This window comes from Echinops telfairi, unplaced genomic scaffold (assembly GCF_000313985.2).
Source record: "Echinops telfairi isolate 266 unplaced genomic scaffold, ASM31398v2 ScPeMD7_7469;HRSCAF=8507_1, whole genome shotgun sequence".
Classification (NCBI taxonomy): Eukaryota; Metazoa; Chordata; class Mammalia; order Afrosoricida; family Tenrecidae; genus Echinops; species Echinops telfairi.
The window spans coordinates 102,480,725-102,495,644 of NW_022111373.1; positions in this window are offsets into that span (position 1 = coordinate 102,480,725).

The window sequence follows — 14,920 nt, forward strand, 5'->3', positions numbered from 1 at the left end:
AACTGGATACATGGGAACAAATTATTTTATAAGAATAAATTTTCCAAATGAAAATACTTAAAGTTAGCTGTCATCATTTATCGAAAAATTCTTATATTGATAACTATATGAGCTAAAACATGTCATGTTTCATTAATCACTTCAAAAACTGGAACTCAAAATTACTGAGAAAGCACATAAGAATGATTCACATTTTTTATATTAGTAACTGTTTTAAAACAGGGATTTTCATTATAACCGTGTTCAGTTTGCAAAACAAAGCACCAGATGATGTGGCTATCCTTTCAATGGTCTCAGGCTGAACTACAGTTTAGAGTAGCTACCTTTCCTGCCATTTAACATGAACTTCAGCAGCAAGCATCACAGTCTACTGGCAGATTTATGAGCATATCGGCAATTCCCGACAGAAAGGATGGGGTGGGATTCTGAAATTTAACCCTCTGTCAGAGTAAAAGCAATACATAGTTCTCAATGTACATGCAGATTCCCTTCTCTCAATGAACATTCACGAGAGAGATGTTTTTAAATAGCTAATTTAGAACAAGCACTTTTTCCAGAAAACTCCTTGACACGGCATTAAACCATTCATTGGAAGGGAAATCTGGCAATACATTCTTTGATCTAGGATAGCCCTGAATGCTTTAGGTCTGTTGCTATTGTAATTCTTAAATTAAGGCTATAATTTTTTATATGTCTCCGCGAAGGTCTTCCTCCTTTTCAAGGACCCTCCACTTTACCAGGCACAATGCCCTTTTTCAAGGACTGGCATGCCCTGATGACATGCCCAAAGTACAGGAGAGGAAATCTAGCCAGCCACCTTTCTAAGAAGCACTCTGGCTGTACTTCTTCCCAAACAGATTTGCTTGTTCTTCCAGCAAGCCATGTGGTACTTTCAATGTTCTTTTCAAATGCCACAATTCAAAGGCATCCATTCTTCTTCAGACTTCCTTATTGATCATCAGCTTTCACATGCATAGGAGGTGATTGAAAATACCATGGCTTAGGTCAGACACAAGGAACCCTGGTGGCGCTGTGGGGTAAGCACTGGATTGCTAACTGCAAGGTTAGTCATTCAAACCCACTAGCTGCTATGTGGGAGAAAAATGAGGCTGTCTGTTCCAATAAAGGTTTGCAGGCTTGGAAACCCTGCAAAGGTGGAAAAGCTAGGAGTTGGACTGCACTCGATGGCAGTGGGTTATTGTTGTTGTTGGGTCAGGCACACCTTGTCCTCAGGGTGACATCTTCGCTCTTCATACTTGAAATAGGGCTTGTGCAGCGAATTTGCCCATCACAGAGAGTTGTTACATTACTCGACTGCTGCTTCCAGGTACACTGATTGTGGAATCAAGTTAATAATAATCCAAGATTATTTCCAGCTTCTTGGATTATCAGCACACCTTTCCTGATTTTAACCACACACTATCTCCTTGTTCTGTTCAAATGAATGCCTCTTTGTCTCTGTACAAATTCAGCATAAGCACAATAGTATTCTAAAATTCACAATGCCTTTGCATAGCCAATAAAGCATCAGTAAATGTCTTTCTGATATTTCCTGCTTTCAGTCGAGACCCATTCCACATCCTCATCTAAATCCAGTTTGAATTCTGGTGGCTCCTTGTACATGTACTGTTGCAATATTATCCCCAGAAATGACTGAATATTGACCTTTTTTTTGAAGTGTTGGGGGAGAGGGATTCTATATATTGCTTCTGTTTTCTTTTGATGCTTTGAGCATCTTCAATGTTTTACCCATTGAATCCTTCAATACTTCAACTTGAGACTTGAGTTTTTTTCTGCTAATCTTTCTTCCTGAACAATGCTAAAGCATTTTAACTTTCTAACTCAGGTCTTTGACATTTCATGCTAATACTTCACTTTATCTTCTTGAGCTCCCTTCTGAAATTTTCTGTTCAGCTCTTTGACTTCATCTTTCTCCCTTTGCTATAACTAATTGCCTCATTTATTTCAAAGCAAACATTGCAATTATTCCACATACTCTATGTCTCACTGAATATTTTTTAAATTTTTTGTAGTAAATCTACTATCTGGATAACTTAAACCAAAAACCATCACTTACAGAAAATTTAAACCTTTCTATCATTGCTTGCCTAGCTTAGCTGCTTTCTATTTGTCTCAGCTACTTTGTGGAATGTGAATTTGTTAAAACTACCAAGATAACCGCTATCCTATATTAGTTTCATTGTTTGTTTTTAAGAACACTAAAAAGATGATCAGATATTGATTAACTACATATTATGCACAAATGTTCAAAGGAGCCCTACTGGTACAGTGAATTGAGTTTGGGGCTGCTAAACAAAAGATTTATGGTTCAGACCCGCCAGCTGCCCAGTAGGAGGAAGATGAGGCTGTGTGCTCCTCTACAGCTGTGTTGTGTCTGAAATACAAAGGAGCAGTTCCGTTCTGTCCTTTGGGATTGCTCTGGGTCAGGATTCGTTCTATGCCGGTACATCTATGCATATATTGTAATCAGCTGCCCCAAAGTGCCTACCCTGTACATTGCTAGTTCTGGTTGTTCTCACCGAAGCACAAACACGCATGGTGACCCTGTGCACAAGAGAGCTAAATGTTGCCCAGCCCTGTGGTAGCTATGTATAGGTGCATTGTTCAGGAAGTACACACAGGTCACATAGGCAATATCTGTTATGGCCAGCAATGACTCTCACTTACATAATCTATATAAAATCTCAATGGCACAAACATCATTACCCTTCTCTAGAAGAAGGCGAAGCTAGAGTGGGGATGAATAGCTTGTCTATGAACACCTCCACAGTGCGTAGCAGAGTCTGGAATTCAACAATATTCTTGCTGATTGATATCAAACTCCATGCAGTTTGAATGTACCATATTGCCTCTTGGGATAGCCAACAGAGTATATTTAGTTTTAAATAAATACCTAAGTAGCACAGATAGCATTAATAATATTGCATATGATATTCTGGTGAGTAGAAATAGCTAAATTGAATATTTCAAAACTATACCACTCACATATTTCAAAATTATTTTACAAATAATATGTCATATGTATTTCTTGAATTGGCGAGAAGGACATCTACTAACATTTTGGAGTCTATGAAGAAAATTTAGACCCAGAGATTTTAAGTGAGCATGATCAAGATACATATATAGATTAATTTACTGGGAATGTCAAAAACCCTACTAATATCCAATTAACACGGGAGCGAACACTCGTTTTGTTAACATTTGATGTAGGTGGAAGTTTACAGAGCCACTCGTTGCTTTTACCATTTACTTACACTTTGTTCCAACTCATCCATTTCAATCCCTTCAACATATCCTTAATTATTCCGCTTCCTCCCCAGTGTCCCCAGCTCCATTCTTCCTTTTTCCTTAGCTCTCTGTTTTTTAGGTAAATGCCACCCTTTTGATGTTAAATGCTTGATTACTTTAACAGGCCTGAATTTGGTTTCTGACCTAAAGAGTGAGTAAGGGATGTAGTCTTGGAGATGGGAACGCTCACACCTAGCCATTTTAAAGGAGTGCCTGGCAGGAAAGGCAGGGAAGCGCTGGACTCCCAGCCCGAGGTTGGTGGCTCAGTGCAGCAGACTGGACTCCGGGGCAACAAAGGACACATGTAAAGAGAAAGGATGGCTCCAAAGGAGGCTCTACTATAGTTCACATAACTCATGCTCACTCAGGACATACACATTTAACAAAACTTAAAAAACACTCTGCTGGTGGCATCCACCACAACCTTTTATTTCTGTGATTATAACACAGGAGGCTGATAGAATTGAAGCATGTACTATTTCAAATGCTAGCTTAGACAAACTCCTGTTTCACCTGCATCCGTGCTTACCCTAGGGTTTATCAGCTACGATCTAGACAAAATATCTGAAGAATGAACAAATGAATGGATGGGAGTTTTAAGCAATATCGCATTGTACAACTGTTGGTTACAAAAATAAATAAAGGAGGGGGAAGGCCCACCCCAACTGTCTAGGTTCAAACAGGCCTCCTCCTTGACACCTCCATGAAGATTTCTTTCTATCAAAACTGAAAGAGAGAAAGAATAAATGAAGAAAAAAATTATTTCTGCAAAATCGACTTCCAGTATTTCTCCCGGAGCAGCAGTGAGCTGAGACGCGGTGGACTGCATAACTCATCACTGCCCATGGAAACAGTAGCTGCCCTGGGGCTTGAGAGATGTAGACAACCTTTTTTCTTTTTCAATCGTTTTCACTTCAAAAACTTCAGTAACTAATTAGTGTAGATCTCTGAACCTCCCAGTGTAGGTCAGGGTTACGCCTGTGGGAATATATGCTGTAGGTCTGTTGTAAAATAAAACCTATAGTTTAAAAAGTATCACCTTGCATGACATGGAGGTGAGGTCTGGCCGTCTCTCGTTCGTCCAGGTTTTCCTCGAAAGGAATGCGCATGCCTCCACCACCGAGTCCAAGAAGCCTCTGAAAGAAGAGAGAAGGGGAGGACGGCGCCCTTTTTCCACCCTGACTTGAAAATGACAGACTGAGACAAAGTCTTGCTGAAGACCTGATGTGTTTCGATCCTCTCAAATGTATTTGTGTCTTTCTAACTGCATTTTATATGAAGATTCAGTCAAAACTTTGATGGTGTTTTACCTCCTATCTTTTTCATTTTGCGAGGGGTGAAATTAGATGGGAGAGGGGAAATATCACTCCACAACACCTTTCTGCTCCTCAGTCACCCACTTTTCTGATTTCTCTGCTTTTGTTTTATAATAAACTTCTCCTGACTCAAGCTAGTCACCCAACACCTCTCCTGAACACGGCGAAAGCAATACCCTCCGTATTAAGAGCATTACCATCACTCTGCGGCAGTCTTATTCCATACGACCTCAGGGTTTATGCCTGTAGCTTACACGATATGACTTTACAATTTTTAGTCTAATGATCTATGTCTTGTACATATATGGTTTCCTTCACCCTCACTGAAGTAGAAAGTCTTTGTAGACGGAGGTCATGCCTTCAAGGTCATGATTATTTCCCCCAAACACCTAGAGCTATCATGTTTTGCCTAAAGGAAAAGAAAAAAATGTTTTTTGGTTTGTTTTTTATGTTTATTTTCTGATTACTGGTTGAATTCTTGTCATGTCTTATGCATATCACCCAGAGGACTTTTACTATTTTTTATTCTGTTTTGTGACCCATAAAATTTGAGATAATAATACTGACCTGAGGAGTTCCCTACAAATGAAATAGTTGTCCAGTCTTTATAAAACAACAGATATGGGATGCTATCCACATTAGATTAAGCTATCTTTGGGAGTGGTCAAGGCTTCAAGTCTTTTAGGTTTTGTTGGATTTGCTTGTTTGTTTGTTTTGGGTAGGTTTTGTTAAGACTATTTTCTGTACTGTCTCTTTACTAATGATTAATTCTAGAAAATATGTTTGCCTTAGGACATGAAAAACAACAGAACTCAAGGAAGAAATGAAAGGATTAGAAATATTGGGGGCTGCATAGACAGTGCACGAGTATGTGCCTGAAGGTATAGAGTCTATGTCTTGATATTCGGTCAATGTTTTTCCGGTGTGTGCCCAGCACACGTGACATATCCCTCTCTCCCATCAGGTTGAATGGGTTGGTTCTACTCTGTCGTGTGAGGAGAGTAGCACTTTGCAGCGCATTAAGCTAGTAAAACTACATCTTTGGCCAATGCAGCTAAGTTTTATACAATATATATTGACCATAGAAACTATCTTTATCATCTTTTAAGCTTTCCCCTAGCTAAGCATAATAACAAAGATATTAATAAATGAATAATATTTATTGATGAATCAAAAAATGATTAAAATAATTACCAAAGTTCACTTTATATTTCATCAACAGGTCAAAATATAGGTTTTTTGCAATTATAGGTCTCATAAATTGCTTGTGTATCTATAAACTATGAGCATTTATCCCACCTGTAATGAACAAGTTTTCAGTTCCAAAGCATCTAACTGACCTGGGGAAGCAATTCTTGTACTCGAAGACATTGCCAGTAGTCAGACATCTGTGGTTGAGAACCACTTGCTCCTCCACATTTTTAAGAGCACAATTGTAAAGGAAAAGGGAAAGTTGACTTATTATATTTCAAAATAGACTTATACGAAGAGAGAAAAGAATAAGAAGTAGAAGCCCATGTGCTTCCATTTCAATTCAAGGGGCATTTGGCTCCCTGAGGACATGAACTAGGTCGGATTTTTGCTCACCATTTTTGTGCCAGTCCCTGGAAAAATAGCAAATAGGTATTAGGTCTAGGTGATATCTATGAGTCTAATGAATAAGTGAGCCGATTCTGTATATAAAGAGGCCTGGTGCTGCAACGGTTGAGCACCCACTTGCTAACTGAAGGCTCACGGTGTGAACCCACCTGCAGTTCTCCTGGAGAAAGCCTGGCGATCTGTTTTCATAGCAATGACAGCGCAGGAAACCTTAGAGGACAGGCCGACTCTGCCCCATTGGGTCACTCCGAGTCAGACTCAGCTTGATGGCAGACAATAGCGACGATCGAAAGACAATGCGTGTTGTTGTCATGGTTGTTGGTAGGTGCTGTTGAGTCTGTCCGGACTCATGGGGAGCCCGATGTACAAGAGAACAAAACACCTTCTCCTCACAATTGTTCTTATGTTTGAGTCCAGTGTTGCAGCCACTGTGTCCACCCATCTTCTCAAGGGTCTTCCTCTTTTTTTCCTGCCCCTCTACATTACCAAGCCCAATGTCCTTTTCTAGGGACTGGTCTCTCCTGATAACATGTCCAAAGGATGTGAGATGAAATCTCCCCATCTGGTCTCTAAGGAACATTCTGGCTGCATTTCCTCCAAGACAGATTCTTGTGCTTTCAGCAGTCCAGGGTACTTTCAATATGCTTCCCTGAGAGGGAAGATGGTGGACGAAATCCCAAAGACTATACAGGGGTCAAAAAAGATGCAATTCCTGTGATACATCCATGTTACACACTCAAAGCCGTAACCTGTGTCTCACTGTTCTGACCAGGGGAGGAGCAGTCTTTCCTGGACCTGCCCAGGAGTCGCTGATGGGCTGGGGCTCGGACAGTGGGGAGGAGGATTATTAAAGAGACTTTACATGTGTCCTGTCTTTCGGTTCCATTGACTCTGGCACTACTGCCAGCACGTCTTTGTCCCTGTCGTTCTCCATGCACCTGCTGTGCAGCACTGGGCTGTATGGGACTTTGACATCATGCCCTTTGCATACCAAATATGTTTCTGCCTCTCAGCTTCACTGTTTTTTCAGGGTGGCATTGTATAGCAAAGCCATTGGATTCCTGCTGTTGTAAGTCTATCCATGTACAATGGAATGCTCTTCTTCAGAACGGACTGTCAGGTATGGTCAAGTAGGCATAGCTACGTTAGTTATAATCCTACCCGCCCTCTAAAATGACAGCCCAACCTCAACCCCACCAGTCACTAAGTGAGAAAAATGAAAAGTTGTCATCTTCCACAAATACTTAAATCCTCAGAAACTCTAGGGAGCAGTTCTACTCTGCCCTAAGGAGTGATGATATGAGTCACAATCAACTCCGGTTTGATTTTCGGTGTGCTTGGTCAAGCGCCTTCAATGAACTAGGGACTTTTTCATGAGTTCTGTTGTCTCATCTTCCAGTTTATATGCTTTCAATCTTTCAATCAGAATGTTATTTTCTCAAACCCCACTTATCACCATGTCTTCTTACAATTGGGTTTCGTAGGTCAATCCAAATTACAGAACATAACCAGACAAGTTTTTCAGGGTTCCCTACCTTCCCTAAGAACCCGAAGTTCCCCCAAACACTCCATGTCATCTAGAGGCTGCTCTGCTCAGAGCACACAGCATCAACCCACCTCAGGCTGTGCTGCTAATACCACTTGCCAGCCTAGCACCGTCTGATCTCTGACCCAGCCCAGTGCCATTCCCCTCCATAGAGTCTGATGAAGTCCGCAGAGTAAAAGCATGAGAGAAATGCACAGAGCGACGCAGAGAGAGGTTTGCTTAAGAAAGGGGCATGCTAGTGGAGTCATTAAGGCAGACTCAATTTCCAGACAGGCAGATGAAGGAGGAAAGGGCGCTCTATTTGGAAAAGGCAGAATGAAAAAGGCACGGGGCTGAAGATCAAAGAGCCAAAAGGATGTGATCTGCAGACACTATTCTAAAAGAAGAAAAACCAAGAGGGATCACAGATAAAAGGGGATGGTTTGTATATATATTCAACAGCTACACAATGCAGACATTAAAAAGATTTTTAAATATTTATAACCATTAAGTTTGCTGCTTATGATCATTATGAAACATTTGTGATACACTAAGTTAACATGATTTAAAACTTCTGTGTGTGCCATGATCTGTGTAAAAAATATGAGCATATATAGACAGAAGATGAATATATGGTAAAATTCTTATCTGTGAGTTCCAGAAACATAATTTCCTATTTTCCTTAGTTTTTTAATGAGTCGTAATATTAGTATAACAAGCATGTGTGAATTAAGAATTTCAACATAGTGATAACAGAAATACAGTTCATCAGATGGGAGAATACTCAGGGATAGATATTTTGCACCTGAGTGTCATCTCTAAGCTTTACAAGAATATATTGAACACAGAGAGAGCAATAGTTCAATTCATGTCTAGGTGTCATATTTATGAGGAATATTTATTAGCATATAAAAGGTAAGTTTGTTTATTTTTCTCCCACATAAAATAGATATACATTAAAAGTAATCAATGTGCTAAAACAGCAAATTTAGAAAATCAAGAATGAATGTTTCAGGGTATGGATCATGATGATTTTGTATAAAGGCTGGACCAAGAAGATGGGGCCAACCTTAGTTTCAAATTCCCTTGGGAGAGGGAGAAAGGAAGCGAGAGGAGAAGGAAAAGCAGGGCTGGGGGGGCGGGGGCCTGCGGGAGGAAAGAACAAAGGAAGGAATTTCCCAGGAAAGTTGCTGGGAACCTAGAAATACACAGAGGCCTTTAACAACAGGGAAGACGATGTCAAAGAAAAATCCACTTTATCAGCTTCCCCACATGTCTTGCTGCTCTATCTTTCCAGAAACAGAAGAAAATACAATAGTGAGGTAGAAGAATGCAAAAAATACTTAGTTACATCTTTAGAAAATCAAGAGAAAACGTCCTCTCCAAAACTAATCAAATCAACACAATTCATCCCTTTCGAGGGTAATGATGCCCTAGTTTTAGCAAAATCTAATAGGTTGAAAGGGAGTCTCTGGGAGTGAAAACAAAGTTTAACTGCGAAGACAGTGGTCAAGAGCACCCAGTCATCTCCGAAAAAGGCCTGACAACTGATTGTCCAAAAATCAGCCACTGAACAGCCTACGGAGCACAGTTTTGATCTGAGATACCTGGGGTCCCCAGGAGTCAGACTCCACCCCACAGCGTCGGCTTGGTTTTCTTTCGTTTAGTTAGTTCCCTGTGGCAATTCTGACAATTTAACCTACTCTTTTCTCGCAGAGGAAAACAACACACAATAATTTAGGCTGGGTTGAGGAGAAATACAATCCTAAAGTTAATTTTGCAGTTTTCTGAAGTTTCATGACAAGAAATAGGGGTGATAATGGTGCACATATTGACTGTGTTGACCAGGTTAATGGATTGACTCCAAAGGTACGATACCACTGATGTCCATCACTCGGGGACACCAGAGATGTGTCCCTTATATTAACTCAGAAATACCTACCACTTTGGGATCAGAAGTTCAGAGATTAGTACGCCTCTCAAATTTAGTCAGTAAAGACTCTTTATCCAGTTTCAACATCTGACTATTTTCCAGCATGCAGTCATGCCCCCTATAAAGATCATTTGATACCAAAAATAAAAAAACCCAGAATTTCAGAAGTGACCGATTAAGGGCTTCTTATCCATCTTATGAAATCATTGCATTTGATTAAAGACAGTTGATAGAATGTGGTGTAGATGCTTTTGTTTGAAAAAAAAAATTCAAAAACAATGTTATGAAAGAATAGTGGGGGCCAAATAAGTTTTATCTGTAGAATTAAATAAGATAGTACTTTTTCATTTGTGTCAACATGTAACGGCTCCTCTTCCCATCTAAACATCTGTGCTCTGCACGAATGAAAGAGAGAGTTGACCGTGCAATAGAACCCACACCAAACCACTGTTCACATACCAGGGCAGGCAGGACGAGTCAGGAGCGGCTGGCGGTCAGGACAAAGGTAACACAGAAAGGTCAAGGTGGTGTCCATTCCGGGTTTGCATCCAAAGGATAAATGGAAAATGGAGGCGCTCCACTCTGACCATCAATCCACACGTGCTGATACAGAAGTCAACTGTAAATTCTTCCGAGTTAAAAGAAAATCCCCAAACTGGACATTGGACATCTAGGGTTTCAGATTCTGAAAGAAATCACAAGCATGTAGACTTGGTTCAGTAGTTTAAAACTCTACACACTCCATCCTACAAGCAAAATAGCACGCATTCAAAACCAAAACAAGATCACTTTTGTTCCTACACACGTTTCCATTTCTTCCTTTTTTAAAGATTTTTGCTTGATATTTTAAATTTAAGTCTGTCGTGAAACTAAAAAAGTGGGATTGTACCAAGTTTGCTAATGTCTGGCTTCAAAGATGGCCTTTTTTCCCCCCCCTTCTTTTCTTTTTTATGCACAAAATGTCTGCGGAGCCTGAAAAAGCTGCAGATCATGTTTCTGGGGCTGTGCGGTGGCGCTTACCAGCAGTCTGGCTTGGTCAGGGAGTCTTCAGCTCACTGTGGTGGGATTACAGACGGGTAGGAGTGGAGTTGGCAGGCGGGAGTCTTTGTCCCGCTGCATTTAAAATCACATCTAATCTTATCAAACCACTCGTCATTGTTTCGGGCGGCCAGGGGCAGGTACAGTACTGCTTTTGTTCCACTCAGTGGCTTCGCTGAATAAAGTTGAGGAAATAATAATATTCTTTCAGTGCCTCATGTGCTGATTGAAAAAAATGCTTTGAAAGAAAACGAGAGACAGAAAAAATGGGGGAGGGAAGAGAGACAGGTAAGGTCACAATAGCAAAGTATCAATGTAGTAAGGTGCAGGGGGGGGGCGGGGGGGGCAGACTTAGAGATGGGGGGATGCTGAAACAAGAAAAGAAATTGCTAAGAAATACTTTAATCCATAGCCTCGACAATATCTTCTTTACTTTGGTGTCATAGAATCATGTTTTCTGTTTCTTTCATTTGAGAAAAAGGGAACTTAAAGTGGGTCTACTTTTTTAACTGGTGCATAGGCCCCAAAGGGAATTTCTCCTGCACAAATAAACATTCCTAAACCATGTTTGTATGGAGAGTCTCCCATTGATACTCCTGTCCTTTTAATGTACTCGTGTTTAACTTGAAGGTCTTTGTCACAAGGCTGGTGGATGGGGCCGACCTAAGACAAGTAAGTGGTAATAAATCCAAGTTCAAAAAACTTGCCCTGACCAGCTTTGAACGAAGCAGTGACACTATAGTTCTAACCACCAGAACAATGTTATTTTCGGCAAGAAAAAAGACCCCCCAGTATTCTATGTGTCAATAAAGATTGCAAGTTAATTCAGACAGAAATAATTGGCATTAAGACTAACTAGAGAATCCATTATTGTAATTTGAAAATGAAGATGAAAAAGTAGCTTGTTCGAACAGGTTTCTGTTAAAAAATATGGTGAATTAACCTTAATTACTTATAAGCGTACTCTCAAAAAGTTTTTCTAGCAAAAATGACTAGTTTAAGTCACATAACTTAAAATTACATGATTTTAAATTGAGTTAAATAACATTTCTGGAGCTCAAACAATTATTTCTCAGTTTGTACTTTTAGGAGATTCAAAATCAGAATGATCCAACCTTTGGATCAATAGCAACATTATGGAAACTTCTGGTTTATCATTCTCCCTCATTTTAGCTTCCATGTATACTAGTGATAATGCTTAATTTTTATGTTTTGGTCAAGAAAGCACATCACGATATGTGTCATAGATGGGTGAAAAATATAAATTCTGATGAAATATGTGTGTGTTGTTCTGTGTTTGCATTACATTTAGCACCAAAGAGAACTAATGCCTTCGACAATTTTCAAAACTGCATAAGGAACTAACTTCAAATACAACAACTGCACTTTAAAATATTTTAAAATGAGGAAGGCATGTTCTGAGATTTCAGAGAACACTGTCAGGCGAATTGCCTACCATCCGTTTTTGCATGTTTTACCAAGGAAAGACGAAGTGAACAAACTGGTCTATATCCCTTGGAGTTACACTTGACATTCTGTCACAGTTCGTACGTGCATCCGTTTCTGTGGAGATGGTCAGAAGAGCTATTTGACTTGTATCTTTAGAGCAATAGTAATGCTTCATTGATAAAGTGGATTATAACTGTCTTTTGTATGATCCATTTTTAAAATCAAATATATTCAAGTCTTCTCCTCTATGTGTTTTTCTATTTGATTTTAATTAAGGTCACCTGTTAAAAAATTGTACGCTGTCATCTACTTAAATGAATCCTTGTTCAGGAGAGAGTCTGGTGTAAACTGCATTTAAGCATCTTGGCATTTGCTTCAATTATTCAGTTAGAAAATTTATCACTTTGGATGGTCACAGTCAAAAGTCATCTGCTACTGTTGATATTGTATTGGCTTTTAAGATTATAGAAGCCAAAAAAACAACTATAGATATTGTATTTATAACAGCTCACTTTATTAAATGTGTAGTGAATACATTCCAAAATAGGCTCTAATAATTATTTAATGATCCCTTAAATTTCCCTCTGTTTGATCTTATTCTAGATGCCTTTTCCCTCTGCTCCTAAACCTCCCCCTTAATGTACATACCTCTAAAATAGTGGAATAATGTCTCAATCTTCAATACAATTCTTTGAATTCACATGAAATATCAAATCATGATTTTAACTCTAGTCATACTAAAGAAATCCTCACTGGTAATGTTTTTAAAGAAACAGCAAAGGGATTGAGTATTAGTTTTTATTTGCTGGCTGGATTTCAAATTTAGTAATTACTTTTACTTAAATCAATTTTATAATTTGGATAGGTTAAGCTGCATTTAATTTTCCCTATTCCCTAGACTGCTCTTGTACCTAGTGTTAATGGTAAGCTAGGGTCTGAGGTTGAGTTCAGAACTTGGGGAAGGGATTGTAAAGGGGTCCTCAAAATAAGGACTGGGGTGAGTGGATGGGAAATCAAGTCCTTGTGGAGGTTGTTCATTCTGCTCTTTGACAACTTTGAAGGATGCCCTTCTCTGTTTTCTTTTGTTCCGACCATCCCTCACGACTCCTCTATGCTAAACCACAAAGCTAACTGCAGGAGAGCGCTGCAGCACGCTAGAATTTCGTATGACCAACGAAATGCCAGGGGTAGCTTTTCACTCTTCATTCTTTCTACTCCTAGCTCTATTTACGGATTTCCAAATACCTGCAATGACGTATAGCTATCATGTAAGGATATATTTTATCATGTAAGGATATGATTCATTATCATGTAAAGATAATTCCGATTGCTATTGCTGAGTTTGAAAATCCGAAAACAGACACAAAGCAAGAAAAATTGTGTTTATCAAGGTCTAGAGACCATGCCTGACAGTAACCTCAGTTAGAACCCGAGTTTTCAAATATATTTGATTTGACTGTCTTGCAGTTTGAACAATCTGTTGCAAACATTCCAGTTAAAATAGCACCGTTTTTCTCTCCAAAACGACGTCAGTTATTTGTTTGAAAAGGCTAAAGTATGCAATCGCTTTCCTCGTTATTGATGCTCATTCCATTTCATGTATTGGCCTAAAGGGGCCCTGGTGCCACTGAGGAGCTCACGGGTGTCTCTGTGGTGCACACCCGAGCAATCGTCCTTGTCAACCGATGCAGCTCCTCACACTGACGATAGGGAAATGAACTATATGCAAAGGGTGCTAAAACAATTACAGGTGACTGCTTAAGAATATTGACTTAATACGGGAAGAGCTTGGCTTTTTCTTTTTTTAACATGTGAGAGGGGTTCAAAACGTTTGTAGAAAAAAAAGGAATTAAAAGATAATGGAATGAACGTTGATATTTGTTAGCAACCAATGACAAGATTTCCCCCGCATGTGCTGGAGGTGCGTTACCTCGTGGCTGATTCCCTTTTGCACGTCTACTCCCCCTGACCCCTTAAGTCTGAGCGGCAGGAGACCTTTCTGTGGGTCACACAGCAGCTGCCGTCAGCTCCAGACTCCTTCGCCGCGTGGCACTCCCCTTACTCACATTGCTCCCCTCAAAGGCAAAAGTCTCCAAAAGGAGGAAATAAAAGGACTGGTTAGGAGTCAAGGCCAATCCCAGGGCCTGGGACAGTTCTCCTCGATTTTTACCTTGTGGCTGGATTAATCTTTCAGTTGCCACCTGATGCTGTTTATGAACCATCTTTGAGCAGTGGGTTGATACAGCAGTCTGGCCTTCCCATACTCTGGCTCACATAGGGAAAATCTGATCTGAGGCTTTACCTATTTAGAAATTTTGGTTTTACAACGAACATGGCTCATCCACTGAAAATATGTCTTCCCAGGACAAGCAGCAAAATGGCAAATGAAAACACACACACACATGCTCAGACACACGATTAACAAGGTGAGTCTCCATCCAGAATCTTGACTCTCTCTTCGAACGATTGGAGCATAACCACCACTGAGCCAAAGTTAGAAATAATAGCTACAGCATCACCGAGGACTGGGTCAGAGACAGCTGGGATTCTGGAATCCCCAAATGAAAGGGAAAAGGCCAGAGCTCAAAAGGTAGACAGTCTGCGGCTTCAGGTTCACACTACCGGCATCGTCTGAACGAATGTCTAGTTAGGACCAGTAATGCAAGGGAAATCTATTGGGTTTTAGACACATTTATATTCATTTTGGTTTCAAAGTTTCTTAACTACCTTTTGAAGAGTAGCCGGAAGGGA